The sequence below is a fragment of the Leopardus geoffroyi genome, chromosome B2, assembly GCF_018350155.1.
Source record: "Leopardus geoffroyi isolate Oge1 chromosome B2, O.geoffroyi_Oge1_pat1.0, whole genome shotgun sequence".
NCBI lineage: Eukaryota > Metazoa > Chordata > Mammalia > Carnivora > Felidae > Leopardus > Leopardus geoffroyi.
Genome location: NC_059332.1, coordinates 43,875,075 through 43,890,479, shown reverse-complemented (window position 1 = coordinate 43,890,479; position 15,405 = coordinate 43,875,075). Strand labels below are relative to the sequence as shown.

At 48.4% G+C, this 15,405-nt stretch overlaps 1 long non-coding RNA gene across 3 annotated transcripts; it reads right to left on the bottom strand.

Moving 5' to 3' along the window:
- Positions 1–2,976: 2,976 nt before the first annotated feature.
- LOC123609727 lies at positions 2,977–14,926 on the bottom strand. 3 transcript variants are annotated; one of them, XR_006717938.1, is made up of 5 exons: positions 14,843–14,926; positions 8,395–8,501; positions 7,343–7,557; positions 7,054–7,244; positions 2,977–4,576 (listed from the first exon to the last, which is right to left on the bottom strand). It is a non-coding gene; the product is annotated as an uncharacterized LOC123609727 (long non-coding RNA). The 3 variants fall into 3 exon arrangements; XR_006717936.1 differs by having other exon boundaries at positions 14,667–14,886; XR_006717937.1 differs by lacking the exon at positions 2,977–4,576 and adding an exon at positions 5,846–6,307 and having other exon boundaries at positions 14,667–14,886.
- Positions 14,927–15,405: the final 479 nt, after the last annotated feature.

The window sequence follows — 15,405 nt, the reverse complement described above, 5'->3', positions numbered from 1 at the left end:
TGAATGTCTGATGACCATAGAACATTATAGCTGTAATTAGTACAAAAGATTCTACTGAAACTTGGGGTTATTTTCCCCCTGGCCCCTTTCCTTAATGTGAACCTGTTTTCTTGTGATTTCTTGTCAATGTTGAGCTGACAAGATTCAAATTCTAGGTCTGCAAAGATTAGGAGTAGGTAATCCCTGTTTCATTAGAGATTTGCAAGCACAGTGATTCATAGAGCATGAGAAGTTATAGCTTGGGGGACTGTGGCAATCACATAACCCAACCACCTCATTTTCTAAACGCCAAGAGAGAAGTGAGCTGTTTCAGGACACTCAGTGAATTAGTAGCAGAGTCAATGTCACATCTTCTAACTACAGATAAAATGCTCTTCCCACCTAGTGAGAGTGAAGTTGATAAATAATTGAAAAAGTTGTCACACTGATGGGAGAGAAGGACATTGGGATATCGTCATCCCTTTCTGTGTCTGTGCTGAGACCTCAAATACAAATATCACCAACTCACAAAGTATTGGAGACACCCTTCCCTTACCCCTCATGAACCATGGTCTTGTAGACTCAGGCCATGGGCAACATTTCTGGGCTTCTCTTTCCAGAACTGAGGATAATGAGGACGTTGAATGGAATTGTTTAGTAATAGAGCCTGATCTATCCTGAGCACATCTTGAGACTCTGCAGAGAGAAAGGAAAGCAAAGGAAGGAAAGATCCAACATCACCCTGTGGACGTGGGGCACAGGAGGGGAGACTGCAGAGTATAAAGAGTCTTGACTGAGGCTGGACTGGGTAGCAAGTCCTAAGGTGACATATCTAAGAAAACTGGCGACGAGTAAGAAGATCTGAGGAGAAAAAGCCTAGAAAGACACCCAGAGAGGATGAGTTATAAGAAGCAGGAAACTTCTAGTGGCTGCCATGGCCGATTCTGACAGGAAAAGTAGGAAGAGAGGGAAACTCACCCCACCTCACCCTCGCCCTTCAGACATTCAGACAAGAAGCAGGGAGAGGTCCAAATACTCTTTAACTCCATGCCCAGGGCAGATGCAGGTTATATGGGTCCTGAAGACAATACCATTCCATTCAGGCTAACACAATTAGAAGTAGCCTGAAGCTAATTACAATTAAATTTAAGGGAAAAAAATACAAAGCATGTTACAAAGAATGAATTTTGTTGCACATTATGTGTTGCGAGTGTGAATTTTTATTTAGAAGGAGAAAAGAAACCACAAGATATTACAAAAGTTTTCAAAAGTCATCCAGTACCCAAATATTACAAAATCCAAAAAGATACCCACGGTAGTTGTATCAATTCACTTTCTGACACGCCTCCATACTACTGGGGTTTTTTTTTTTTTCCTATGCTTTTGTTTGCATTTCTTTTGGATGTTTTACTTCTTTAGGTGATGATTATGAACTATTATTTTCTATATACGGGGAGGAGAGGTAATTCAGTCTTTCTTCCAGCAGTGACTGATCAACATTCGCTTTTTGGTTTTTGGCATTTGGGGGTAATAGTTTTGTTTTTGTTTTTTTTTTTCAACGTTTATTTATTTTTGGGACAAAGAGAGACAGAGCATGAACGGGGGAGGGGCAGAGAGAGAGAGGGAGACACAGAATCGGAAACAGGCTCCAGGCTCTGAGCCATCAGCCCAGAGCCCGACGCGGGGCTCGAACTCACGGACCGTGAGATCGTGACCTGGCTGAAGTCGGACACTTAACCGACTGCGCCACCCAGGCGCCCCTGGGGGTAATAGTTTTAATTAGGCCTCCATGTGGTACCGGAATCTTCCACGTACAATTTTGGGCACATGATGGTGGGAAGAACTTTCCACAGCATAGCTTCTGGCTCCACACGTTGCTATCCTGCCTCTACTTTGCTGTCTCCAACTACCAGCACCAGGTGCCTTGGGACACAGTCACAGTGAGAGATGACTCTGAGACTACATCTTTGGGCCGTGGTGGGAGGCAAGCCTCCCCCTTCGGTAGCAGGAGTATCTCTGCCTTTCCTACACCGGGAGGGTTTGCAGTAACCCAGCCACGCAGGAGGATGGCGACAGACCATGCTAACATAACCCAAGGAAACCGAACTCCTGTATCCCCAGCCTGATAGCCTTTTACCCAGATCCTCCAAGATGTCCATGGCCACTCTAATGTCACCTGACAGGAAGGGAGGTGCAGGAGGGAAGATGGGGAAGGAAAAAGAACCAGCAATTAACCGACTGCCTTAAAATAGCGTACTTTTGCCAATTTTATAAAGACACACGAGCACCGGGGCCTCTCCCATGCAAATCGGGGAGGGAGGTCCTGAAACCTAAGCCCTCATCAGCTTCATAGTAAATCCGAGCCTTAAATCTGGAAATGCCAGACTTGTTGATAAAGCTCAATCCACCCTTCACCTCCCCCAGTAGGCTGGCTCACCTGACGTCTGGACTGAGGAGCTGGTCTTCTTAAGTCTGTAGCTAAGGGATGGTGGGGAGTGGGGGGGGGGTCCCACATAATCCTTAAAATGAATCCATATGTGGCTGGATTTGCCTGATGAGTGGGGAGGAGGGTGAGGAACCAAGACTAGCAAACAGCTATACTCAGGGTTTGATTAGCATCATGGGGAAAGAAGTCTAAGGAGCAGCCTGGCGTGTAGTGTGGGGAACAAGGCAGGGGGTGGGGTGGGGGACAGCAGGGAGTCACAAGAGTGCACACAGGTGCACACATACCCCCCTGGTTCCACGCATGCGTCTGGGCACTGTGGGGATGGGCTGCCATGTGAAGCTGGAGGAGAGGATTTCTTTCTGTCTTTTAAAAAATGTTTTAATGTTTATTTATTTATTTATTTTGAGAGAGAGACAGAGAGAGTCAGAGTGTGAGCGGCGGAAGGGCAGAGAGAGTGGGAGACACAGAATCCGAAGCAGGCTCCAGGCTCCGAGCCATCAGCACAGAGCCTGATGCGGGGCTCGAACTCATGAACCGTGAGATCATGACCTGAGCCGAAGTCGGACGCTCAACCGACTGTGTTACCCAGGCGCCCCTGGAGGAGAGGATTTCTAAAGGACCTGGTAAGTCATGGGACACTCATATCATCACCCGATCAAGCCCCAGAGGATGGAATGTGTGACACGGAGCAGGGTAGCAGCCCTTTCACGTCTAAGCAGGACACAGAGTGGCTCTGGCACCGTGAGGGCTAGCCACTCTCAGAGGAGACGGCCCTGAACAAAGTGGACAATAGTCCCGTGGTGGGTGCAGGTGCAGGGTGAGGTGGCCTAGGGGTCCGTGCCCAGAGAGGACATCCTCGCGAGGGCCTTGAGAGGGAAAGGAGGGAAGCGGAAGATACCGCATGGTGACCACTGCTGGCACACGTGACATATTCTCCCAGGATTCCCAAAAGGACTGGGCAGGGCTCTGCAGAGGACTGAGGCCTGTGTGAGCAGGTGGGGGGCCAAACCCAGTGAGGCTGGTACGGTGTTGCCATTGACCCCTTTGAGACTGGAGTTCTGTTTCCTAGGCGTCGGCGTCTCAGCCTGCTTTATAAGAACCCCATCCAAGCAATATTATTGCCGTGATTGGTGAAAGTTGAGAAAGGATAGATATGGAGACCTTCCCCAGGCCCACCAGTTGGGGGTGGGAGTGTCAGGTGAGACTAAGACTCTAGTTATTTATTTCTTCATTCATTTAATCGTTGTTGAACTTGTACTAAGAGCCAGGCGTTGCTGTGGGGTAAGATAGAGCCTTCCAGCCGATGGACCGCCAAGGGAACTGGGAAGCATTGAGGAGGGCATCGCTCCGTCTCATGGGAGCTGGTGTGCATACCAAGGCAGGGACATGAAGGTTCTGGACTCTGGAGCCAAGCTGACCCGGGTTTAAACTCCTAGCCGCCCGTTACCAGCTGTGAACACCGAAGCAAGCTACTGAATCTCCCTGAGCCTCTGGGGGTTGCGGTCCTCACTAGCAACAATCCAGGGTTCAGCGCGGGGATTACAACGTGGATTCCACAGAAGGGTTTATAGCGCCCTTCCTCGTGCACAGGAAAGGCGTGGTGAGCGGGAGCTATTCATAGCCCGTCTGTATTCTTAGACTCTCATTGTCCCCATTTCGGAGTTGTTCTGCAGCATGGATCTGGGAGCCAGACCACGTGATTGCGGGAAAGCAAGCATGGCTTTCAGCACGCAGCAGCGGGAGGCGGCGCTGTGCTGTGGCCTCAGTTACACCACTGGCACATGGACAGCAGCCGGGGGGCGGGGGGACCCCGCAGCCTGCTCCCCCTCCGCGGAGAAGGGCACTGACAAATGCCATGCGGGAGATAAACAGCTGCCCACAGGAGAGCACGCAGATGACACCTTCTGGAGACTTTCAGGAAAACTACAGAAGGAAGCCGTGGAAGGTCGGGCGGCTGAGGCTCCCCTAGTGACAGGTGGGGCCGGAGCCGGAGAAGGGAGCTTTGCTGAATTGTGTTTCTCCTTCCAGACCGGAGGCTGGGGAAATGCAACAGAAGCGACCTCCTCTTCTGAGGCCTGCGTAAGAAGGAGGCACTGACTGGGTCCTGAAGGATGAATAGGAGTTTTCCAGGTTTAGGGGGCCACCACAGTCCTGGATGGGACGAAATGGATATGCGGTTGGAAAGTTAAGCTGAAGACAGATTGTGGAACGCCTCCTATGCACGCACTGACCTAAGACACTCTGGCATGATCAGAGAACATGAAGAATGTTCTTTTATGCCCAGGTTGGTCTCTATCAAAATGCTCTGTCAGTTAGAAGGCAAACAAGAAGAAACTGACCTGCACTCTTTGCCTCTTGTTTTTTTCATGGGCAGGCAGTTGGGGGGAGATGAACGCCCCTTGTTGGAACGCCCCTTGCCTTATGCCCTCCGCCCCATCTGAAATACCCTCCTTCCCCCGTCCTCCGTCCTCCTCTTCCCTGCCAGCCCTCCAGGTCTGGAGAGCTTGCCACATCTTCCAGTCGTCTCCCCCGATTAGGCCAGTCCTCACCCAAAGTCACAAGGACAGCTGCCCGTGCCCAGACGCCACCAGCCAGATGCCGCGAGTGCTTTACTCAGCAGAGCACCCTTTCTACCAAGAGTAGGGCACACCTGTCATGTGGGGGGGACCAGCCGGGAGCAGGGATGCCGCGGTGCGAAGCACAGACAGGTCCCCGCTCTCACGGGGCTCTACCGCGCTTCCTATCGTCACAGGGACCCTGGGAGGATACACGAGATCACTGAGGCTCAGCCAGCGAGAGCATCTTCCCCAAGGCCGTAAGGCTAGTACACGGGGGACATCGTGTTCACCTTACATGTCCCCAGTGGCTATTTACTGTTTGGTGGGGGGGGGGGGGGAGCTCTGCAACTGAGATCGCCGAAGGCCGCGGCCCAATCTTTAGTGTCATGATTTCCCACAGCCCCTGGTACCACCCTGAGCCCCAAATACTTGGAGAGTGAGGCAAGGCAGGCCTCATCTGGCTCCCCAGAGCCTGCCTTCTGTTTTACCCATAAATTCAGCGGCAGGGGGAGGCCAACGGGGCTCCTGGATACTGAAATGCATCCAGGCTGCCCGTCTCGTCTCCGGTCCCCACCATCTCCTAATCTTCCTACAGCCCTTCCAGCAAGATAGGAGGGCTAGCTAATCCCCTTGATATCCAGAAACTTCTAAAAGGACTACCTAATCAGGCCATGTATTCCAAAGGTACCGTGGCATTCCTTTTTTAAATCTTTCAGGTAAACAACGAGTAACAAATAAATCATACAGCGCTGGTCCCATGTCAGGCGTTGTTCTAAAATGGGGGTGGGGGGGTGGGGGCGGTTCTCGGTCAGGCAGCGTAGGCATCACCTGGGAACTAGTTAGAAATGCAAACTAAAGGGACGCGCTGGGCTGGGAGCCAGCAATCTGTGTTTTAACAAGCCCTCCAGGGGATTCTGAGCACACCAAAGTTGAGAACCACTGTCTTAAGGCTTTTCATGGATAAACTAACGCACGGAATTCCCATCCCAACCCTCTGAGGTAGGTTCTGTTGTTAACTCCGCTTTGGAGCTGGGGGAATGGAGGCCCAGAGAGGTTAGGTAACCTGCTCAAAGTCACACAGCCAGTGAGGTTGGTGCTTCTAATCCCTCACTGGGGGAGAGGCTTGACCTCAGGGAGTGTTTGGGGAGCTCATGGTGGGCTGCTTTACCACGAGGAAAAATGTCTATAGACGAGAGGCTGATGGGACCAAGAGGTCTAGTCCGACTCTGGTGGAGTAGGGACTTGCCCAGTTTCCGGGAGGTCATGTGGATCTGTGCACTGTTGCCGGCCCCCAAGCAGTGAAGAACGATCTGACCAAGCATCTCTGAAAGTAGTGTTGGGGAAGAAAGAAAGCACTTTTAACATCATCCTGTGCCAAGTCCTGATCATTCCATAATGTGCTGCCCTCAGAACCTGACAGTGATTTTCCGGCCTACACTTCCAAAATCCAGTGAGGAGGAGTCAGTAGAATATTGCCACAGCCCCTGGCCATGGAGGGATAGGGGCTAAATTTGTCCCATAACTAGGGGATCATTTCATCTTCAGGGAAATGGCTGAGAGGGCAAAAGAGCATCCAGGAAACACCACTCCCCCTCCACCAAAGGCTCTCCTGCCCGGCTGGGATTCTCCATCTGGGGTCCTGGGAGAGAGCTGCGGATGGCCACCGTGAAATGGTAGCACATTCCTGTGAGTGATACCATGCAATTTTCTTTCAAAGGATGCTTAAAGATTTTACTAGCGCTGAGGACTGGGGTGGGAGAGGAGAAGAGACAGGGAGAGAAACAAAAACAGACAGAAAGACAATAAAGATACAGCAATGGCTGCAGTAAACCCAACAGAGCTGGTATAAAAATCTTTCAACTTTCTTCTAGTCCATTCCCCCGGCCTCATGGGGATTACCAGTCCCAAAGAACCCACACTATGCTGAGTACCTCCCATGTGTCGCTTTGCTCAATCCTGGCCGAGCAGATTGTACTGTACCCACTTTGCAGAAGATATATAAGACACAACGAGGTTTCAGACTTCCGTCTGCTTGTCACCAACCCCACGCTTTCTGTTACGTGACATTACCTCAGCGAGTCTTGATTCTTTTCCCTGCAAAGCGTGTCTCCAGACACACAAATTATTGCTGCCTTAAGATAAATTATGGAATGCTTCTGTCATTCTTCTTCTCATCGCTGGAACTTGTTCCTGTACTTTTTTTCCTCTATTCTCATCTCATGGACACATGAACTTGTCAAGGTAGTCCCGGTGAAAGTATTCTTTTATCTATAAGGACATGAAATTGGCCCTGTTTGTTAGGATGTAAGTGTTGGTTCTCTGACCCCATCAAACACCCACTCATGACAAGCCTCCTCACCTGAACCAGAAGGTCTCCTAGTTATTCATTGAAGAAATATTTGTTCATTTCAAATTTTTCAAAATAAATGCTGAAGGTCAAAAGGGTACCTTGGGCCTACTTTACCTCTCCTTCTTCCCAAATCTTATTGAAATAACAGTAAATACATGCAAAAGAATAAATCCATATCAAGCCTGAAAAGATCCCAGCAGCAATCCAGAAAATTTCACAAACGCCTAGAACACAAAGAGGATGAGGTCATATTGACGGATAAAGTTGAGCGGAATAATCTACACCCCAAAAACACATAGAGGAAGAGAGAACTAGCCTGGGGAAGGAGGTGCCCTTCCCAGAAAAGCCCTGGGGAGACTCCCAAGTCAGAACCATAGCTATGAAGAAAAGGGATAGGCTGTGGGGTCACTATTAAAAGCCTTTCTGAGTTTTACAGCCCCCAACCTTCCTCCATGGACAGCAACTGGCTGTGACGGCATCTGCTTGGGTAAAAAAAAAAAAAAAAAAAAAAAAATCCACTTGACCTTGGCTTCTGGAACATCCCCTGCCCAAGGTCCCCTTGTTAAGTGATGCAGATGTGGTTATATTCCTTGGTTCTGCAATATATAATATTTTTATAATCACAGTATTTTCTACCCTGTGTATTGCTTTTCAGAATTTTTTTTTTTAAGTTTATTTACTTACTTTGAGAGAGAGAGAGGGACAGCACCAGTGGGGGAGAGGCAGAAGGAGAAATCCCAAGCAGGCTTCCCGCTGTTCGTGCACAGCGCGATGGGGGGCTCGAACCCACAAACCGTGAGATTATGACCTGAGCCAAAACCAAGAGTCTGACGCCCAACTGACTGAGCCACCCTGGTGTCCCTGTTTTTCAGGTTTTCCAACCAACCTACGGATGAAACTTGGAAGACCTAGAATATAAATCGTAAAAACCCTGAAAAAGTAAAGTGAATACTACAGTTCAGAGAAGGAAGTGGGGAAGGTGGGGGAGGGGAAGGCAGCGCAGGTGTGCTTCTGGCTCAGGTTACAGTCGTCCATGCAGCAAATAGCAAGCAAGTGCCTACCTGTGTTGGGAAGGTCCTGGGCCCTGGGAGGTGGCAAGGAGCCAAAGGGGCAGACGTTTCTGTGGCATTTCTGTTCTACCGGCAAGTCGACAGGTACTGCTTAACAGCTGAGAAATCACAACATGAAGATTTAGGTACATTATTTAAAACTATGAAGGTGACCAGGAGATTATCAAGACAACTGTCTTAGGTACAAAAACACAGAGGAAAGGAGAGAGAGTGTAATTGTGCTCAAATCCCTGTCATAGCAGAGGGAGAACGGATGCAATTTAAACACGTTCAAGACACAGCTGTATAAGGGAATTATCTAAGTTTGTAGTAGAAATCGCCAAAACTAAATACCGACATAGTTAGGAAGTCACATCCGGGGCACGGACCCACAGCTGGGGCCTGAGAAAGAGACCGCCCCACCCCCCCCAACAGCCCTTGGTAGTTTTGGTTTTGTTCTTGTGCCTATAAATAAATATTACACATAAATGAATTAAATGATCAAAAGCAACCTTACAAACCCTGGGAGAAATGTAAAGTGGATATTCCGATGCCCACTTGACCTATGAAGAAACAGGAGCCAGCCTGCCTCAATACTTGTGATAAGAAACCAGGTCTCCTGCCCCCCCCCCCCCCCCCCCCCCCCCGTTTCCAAATTCCCGCCACATCCTGAAGGCTTCTCCCCCCGCCGGATGCAGACTGACTAGGGTTGGGATTCTCGATTCAAAGCAGGGCACTTTGAGCTGCTCACTGCTCATCGTTAACAACAGGGAGATTCTGACCACGACCCCAAGGGCTGTGGAAGGAGGGGGCAGGCGGACGGCCTCACGCAGGCCCGGGCCACAGCTGGCCCTCGGAGTGTCAGCTTCCTTTCTTCATGGTTCTTTTCTAACCCATCCAACATTTGGTACATGGCTACCATTTTCTTCTTATTTTATGTGATTTCGCGCTAATTCTGACTAAATGAATCCAGAAATTCATTCTGATGTGCAGGCTTTGTCACGAGTCGAGAGGTAGAGGCTGTCACGTTTATTTATTTATTTTAAAAAGTTTTTTTTTAATGTTTGTTTATGTTTGAGAGAGAGAGAGAGAGCGCGCGAGGATGAGCGGGCGTGTGTGGACAGCATAGAAGGGCTAACGATGGGCTAGGTAGGCACTTCACAGACATTAGCTCACTTAAGCTTCACAACAACCCTATGAAGCTGTCATTATTATTTCCATTCTACCGGTGGAGAAACTGAGGCACAGAAAGGCTAAGTGCCATACCCGAACCACACAGCTGTGTGACAGAGCCAGGAGCAGAGCCCAGGCATCTTGACTCCAACGTCATGCTCTGCACCATCACGCTAGAAACCCAGTCCCCACCCCGTAACACACACACACACACACGCACACACACACACAGGGGGACTTTCAGAAAACTCCTGCTTTCAAGAACTCCTAGCTGCCAAGTTCTGCCTTTTAGAGCCTGTGAGACACTGAGAACATGTTCGTTAACACGTGCAAGTGCTTACCTGACGTTAACTTAGTCTCTCTCACCCCCGAGCCCAGAACTAGAGCCGAAGGGTGGGCCTCACAGGAGGCAGACAGGAGTTCAGCCTGAGAAGTATAATAAGAACCAAGGACTGCTCTAGTTGGTAATGAGCTCCCTGTCGGCAGAGGCGGAGAGCTCTGGTAGGCCCAGGCCAGGGATGGTGGGTGCCCCGGGGGCCAAGGTTGGAAGAGCCTCGAATCAAAGCCTCTTCCAGCCCTGGCCCTGGCAGTCAATTTGGACACACTTCTCTGGACCTTCTGTCACAAAGCAGTACGCTCAACCAACAGGAGATGCGTGAACAGTAAGGCCCGACCCAGACTCTGAAGAGTTTACAATGCGATTCTCAGATTGTTTTAATATCAAATTCAGGGAGTTTCTGGGAGGAATTTAATAAAAAGGATGGCGAGAATTCGTTCCTTTCATCCCCTAAGGCTAAGTCCATCCTGACCTGTCCACTCACTCTTTTCTGTTCTTTGTCTGCTTCCGGAGCGTGCTATGGGGATTCAGGCTTATATGTTAAAAAAAAAAAAAAAAAAAGGCATAATATGTTCTGTGTCTTCGCCTCCGCAGAGGAAATGCTCTGTGTTACTGTAAATAATAATTTGCAGGTCAGTGAAGGTTGTTAAATGTCCCTGATGTTTTTCTCACTTCCTTCCAGACTCTCGTAATTACTACTGCTCTGAACCCAGCGGGCAGAGATGCATATTTCTCTGTCCAGGAAATGATAGTCGTGTGGTACCCTCTTCTCATTGCAGTGGGAGCCTGCGTGTCTGTGTATCTGAACCCATATCAGAGTCGTTCACATCCCTGCATGGAAATAGCCACATGGGAACTCAGCAATTTATTGCCCAAAAGACCTGGGGCCAGGGGTCATGGCACCCGGTTCTAGACAGTTCTACCACCATCTGCGTGACCTCAGACCAGTCACGGAAACTCGTGGGCTTGTTTCTTCGCCTGTAAAGCTGAGAGCACAATACTTACCTTGACTAGAAAATATCATGGCTGCAAGAATTCATGCTTTTATTCAATATTTCACACTGAAGTTAAATATTTATGGATCATCGCTCAGGGGCAGGCCTTGTGGTAGTCTCGGGGAAGTGGGGGGGCGGTGGAGTTGTAAACAAACTGGGTAAAAATCTCTCTCTCCCTAGAGCTCCACGGGGGGAAGCAGATAAAGAAGTGAGTAAACTAAACATGTAGAATTTCTAACGGTGATAAGTGTCTTGGCAAAATAGTCAGACATGAAGGAGAATGAGGAGTGCTGAAGAGAGACCAGGGAGGGCATGTCTAAGAGGCGGCTATTGAGACTTAGGCCCAAAGGATGCAAAGAAGGGACCCCAGAGAACATTTGGGGGAAGAGCATCCCAGGTGGTGCAAAGGCCCTGAGGCGAAGGTGAGTGAGCCTGCACATTAAAAAACAGCAAGGCCAGAGCAATGGAAGGGATGAGGGTGGGGGGTGTAGTAAGTCTGAGGTCCTAAGAAAATGGAACCAGATGCATTAGGACCTTGTAAGGCCTTTGACTCTGACTCTGAGTAGGATGGAAACCACTGGAAGATTTTCAGCAGACGTATGACATAATCTGACCTGACTCTTAAAAAGAATCTCTCCAGCTGCTCTGTTTAGAAAAGAGAATCAAATGAGGGGCACCTGGGGCGTTCAGTCGGTTAAGCAACTGACTCTTGGTTTCAGTTCAGGTCACGGTCTCACGGTTCGTGAGTTTGAGCCTTGCATCAGGCTCCGCACTGGTGGTGCGGCCCCTGTTTGGGATTCTCTCTCTCCTGCTCTCCGCCCCTCCCCCACTCGCGCTGTCTCTGTCTCTCTCAGAATAAATAAGTAAACTTAAAAAAAAAAAAATAGAGAAGAGAATCAAATGAAGTAAATAGTCCCTGAGATGTTCTGAAAAGCACAAGGTACCACAGTAAAAAACTCAGCGCCCCCAGAACTCCCTGGGAACAAGTTGTTCTGGAGACCCGGTGAAACTACATAGGACCGTACATTTACTGTCATCTTCCCCATGGAGAAGCGAAGTTCACGTCCCTCCCCTTGAATCTTATTGGCTCTGCAACTCCTTATCGAATCAGATATGGCGGGAGTGATGCTGGGCCTGGTCTAAGGAGGGCTTTTTTGAAAAACGGGCAGGGCAAGGGACAGGGCGCTGCCTCCGCGGCCAGAATTCTCTCGCCAGCTTAACTTGAGCGCAGTTCTCTGTAGTGACCCGTGCGTCTCTACTGAGGCCAGGAAGCCCAAGCAACCCCCTCCCGTGAGCGATCGAAGCCCGGGGGAAATGGTTTGTTCAGCTCCAACCACCCACCAGCCATATGATATTGGGGGAGTCGCCTGGGCTCTCTGAGCCTTATTCAAGGTAGTAAGTTCCACTATCCAGGATTGTTATGAAGAATATGTAAGATGGCACCTAGCGTGGTATCTGGCACTCAGCTCCCCATCATTAGTGTGTGTGTGTGTGCGCGCGTGCGTGTGTGTGCGTGTCCAATTTCAGATTTAGCCCTAACGCAGAGTATGAGGCTTCCTCTGTGGCTGGATCAAAGTCTGTCTTTCCCCCCTGGAACTTTACCTACCTGATGGAACTGTTCCACCTCTAGACCCTCCCCTCGGGGGACAGAGTGGCAAAGGTAGGAGACTGTCCAGGAAAGACGTCTACTGAGATGTGTATAGCTCATGGGAGGGGCTGTCGAGGGAGCCCTGTTGGAACCGAATCCAAGTCTGCTGATTCCTGCTTATGGGCCACTCTGCTGGGCAAGGGCTTCCTTGAGGATGGGGGAAGAAGAGTGGCTTGCCAGAGTGAAACGTTTGAAGAAGGGACACAACCCTCGAAGCCAGCAATGAGATGCAAATGCCGCCCACCCCACACCTCCTCCCTCAGTTCCCTGAGGACTGTGAGGCCCCCAATACTTGTTTTGGAGAGACTTTTCATCAGTGCTCAGAGGCAAGAGGGGAAAAAAAAAAAGAAAAAAAAAGAAGGCCAGTAAATCAATAACAGATTTTTCTTCCCATCAGTTGGTTTAAAGTATGGAGCCAACGTCAACCAATCTAGAATTTCTAAGTTGTAAATAAAAAATTGAATAGTAAGATTTTTATCTGAGCCGCTTCATGAAAGCCACTATTCAGAGTTCTGGTTTATCACACTCCTCACGTAGTCTGAACTAAGGTGTGGGTACGACACCCACCTCATGCCAGTCCAGGAAATTCAGTGGGAAAGTTTTCATTTTTTACCTAGCTTGGCTATGATACTTGGATACAGCACTTCTACTGAATCTTCCAACTTATTTTCCTCAACAGGTCTCTTGCACTCTGAGCAAATCATAGAGAACAGACCAGTGAAGGATGCTACAGGACATTTGAACAGCCTCATTGTTCAGGACTAAATGGTCAATCAACATGCCCAGAACTGTATCAGATAATACGGAGAATTACCATAAAGACGATAACAACACTCTTAATGACAGCTACTATTGATTAAACACCTGCTATATGCCAGGCGCTGCACTAGCCACTTTTCCTATCTTATTCCTCATTCTTCCAAAAAATGGACAAAGTGGTCGTTTTTCCATTAATCTCCATTTTATACCCAAACCGAGACTTACAGAAGTTAGGTAAGTGGCTCAAGGTTGCACAGCCTGTGAGAATGAAGTCATAAGCTAATTTCCTTGTTCCCAGAGAGTTTGAAGAAATACCAGTTCTCATCAATTACCCAAGAATGTTCTCTCACTTCCAGCCATCAAGTGAGATTCATCCAGACAATAAATATGTATAAAGCACTTACTCCGCGTGCCGGCAAATACAACCTTGGCAACACAGGAAAAAACATGCAAAGCAATTATTTATTCAACTTTGTGGAACATAGTAGAAGGTCAGAGAAATAGGCCAGCATGGGCCAGAGAAGCCAGGGAAAGTGGCACAGAGTGAGTTGGATCTTGAAAGATGAAAAAAAAAAAATCAATCAAAGGGCATTGCTAGTCAGGGGGACACAGTAGGCAAAGGCATTGAAGCACAAATGAACAGGAGAAAGCAGGCTGGAAGGAAGTGAAAATAAGTCTTAAGTGGAAGAATGAAACTAGTCTTACTCCCCATAGGGTTGGGGGGTGAGGAATAGCATTTGTCTGGGAATTTAATTAAACTATTGCAAATGATAAATACAATGCTTCATATTTCTTATTCTCCCAAAGTTTAAGCGTACTTTTAAAAATCAAAGAGGAGAGGCGCCTGGGTGGCTCAGTTGGTGAAGCATCTGACTTTTTGATTTCAGCTCAGGTCACAATCTCAGGTTCAAACCCCACATCAAGCTCTGAGCTGCCATTGTGGAGCCTGATTGGGATTCTCTCTCTCTCTCTCTCTCTCTCTCAGCCCCTCTGCCACTCACACTCTCTCTGTCTCTCTCAAAATAAATAAACTTTTTTTTTAAATTCAAAGATGAGTGAAAAACAAATGACCAACCAACACTACTCTGTTTTAATACTTAGGGGTGCCTGGGTGGTGCAGTCGGTTGAGCGTCCGACTTCAGCTCAGGTCACGATCTTGCGGTCCGTGAGTTCGAGCCCCGTGTCAGGCTCTGGGCTGATGGCTCAGAGCCTGGAGCCTGCTTCCGATTCTGTGTCTCCTTCTCTCTCTGCCCCTCCCTCCTTCATGCTCTGTCTCTCTCTGTCTCAAAAATAAATAAACGTTAAAAAAAATTGTTTAATACTTGAATCATGAACTCTACTATGAGAGAAACAGTTTACCAAAGCAGCTTACCATGGTGGTGCAGTTAAAAAAGGGTTTCTGTCCCTTTCTGTGGGTTGAAACTGGAATTTTTTCTGAAAAGTGATCTTTGTCTTCAGAAGATTCCTCTATATGTGTGCATACATGTGTATCTGTTTCAATAATACTCCAGAAAAGTGGAAAGATAAGAAAGTGTAACTGCCCCTTACCTTGGTGTGGAAAGGCTCTACAGGGACCAGAACCATTGTGTTCCCCTCCCAGTGGATTTGTTTGAAGGTCTTGGAATGGCAAAGGCTTCCACGGACTGCCCTACTGTTCTACATTCTCCCCAGGAATCTCCCAAGATGGCAGATTATTCCAGACTGAATAAACTCCAATATAGGGGAAAACTCCTGTAGGGTAAAGGGGTGGAATCTATGGTTAAAGAAACTCTTACAGATAGAAGGGCACTTGCCCTAACGGTAAAATAGACACAATGAAAGTAGGAAGAAGGAGGTGTTCTTGCAAAGAGAAAGAGACCCAAGGACAGAAATGGGGGTCAAGATGCAGAACTGGAACCACTTTTGAAGGTACCATTCTAAGATGGTTTAACTTCTTGATGCTTGTGCTATGGGTAATTAACATTTAGGTATAGTTTTAAGTGGTTTTCTTTCATGGCACAGCCTGTTAGCTGTCTTCCTTGTGGTGCCCTTCAATTGTACAAATTCGCTTCTGGAAAGTAAGTGCTTGGTCTGAGGCCCTCACCTTCCAGCTCTTTTTGCATCCAAGTAGG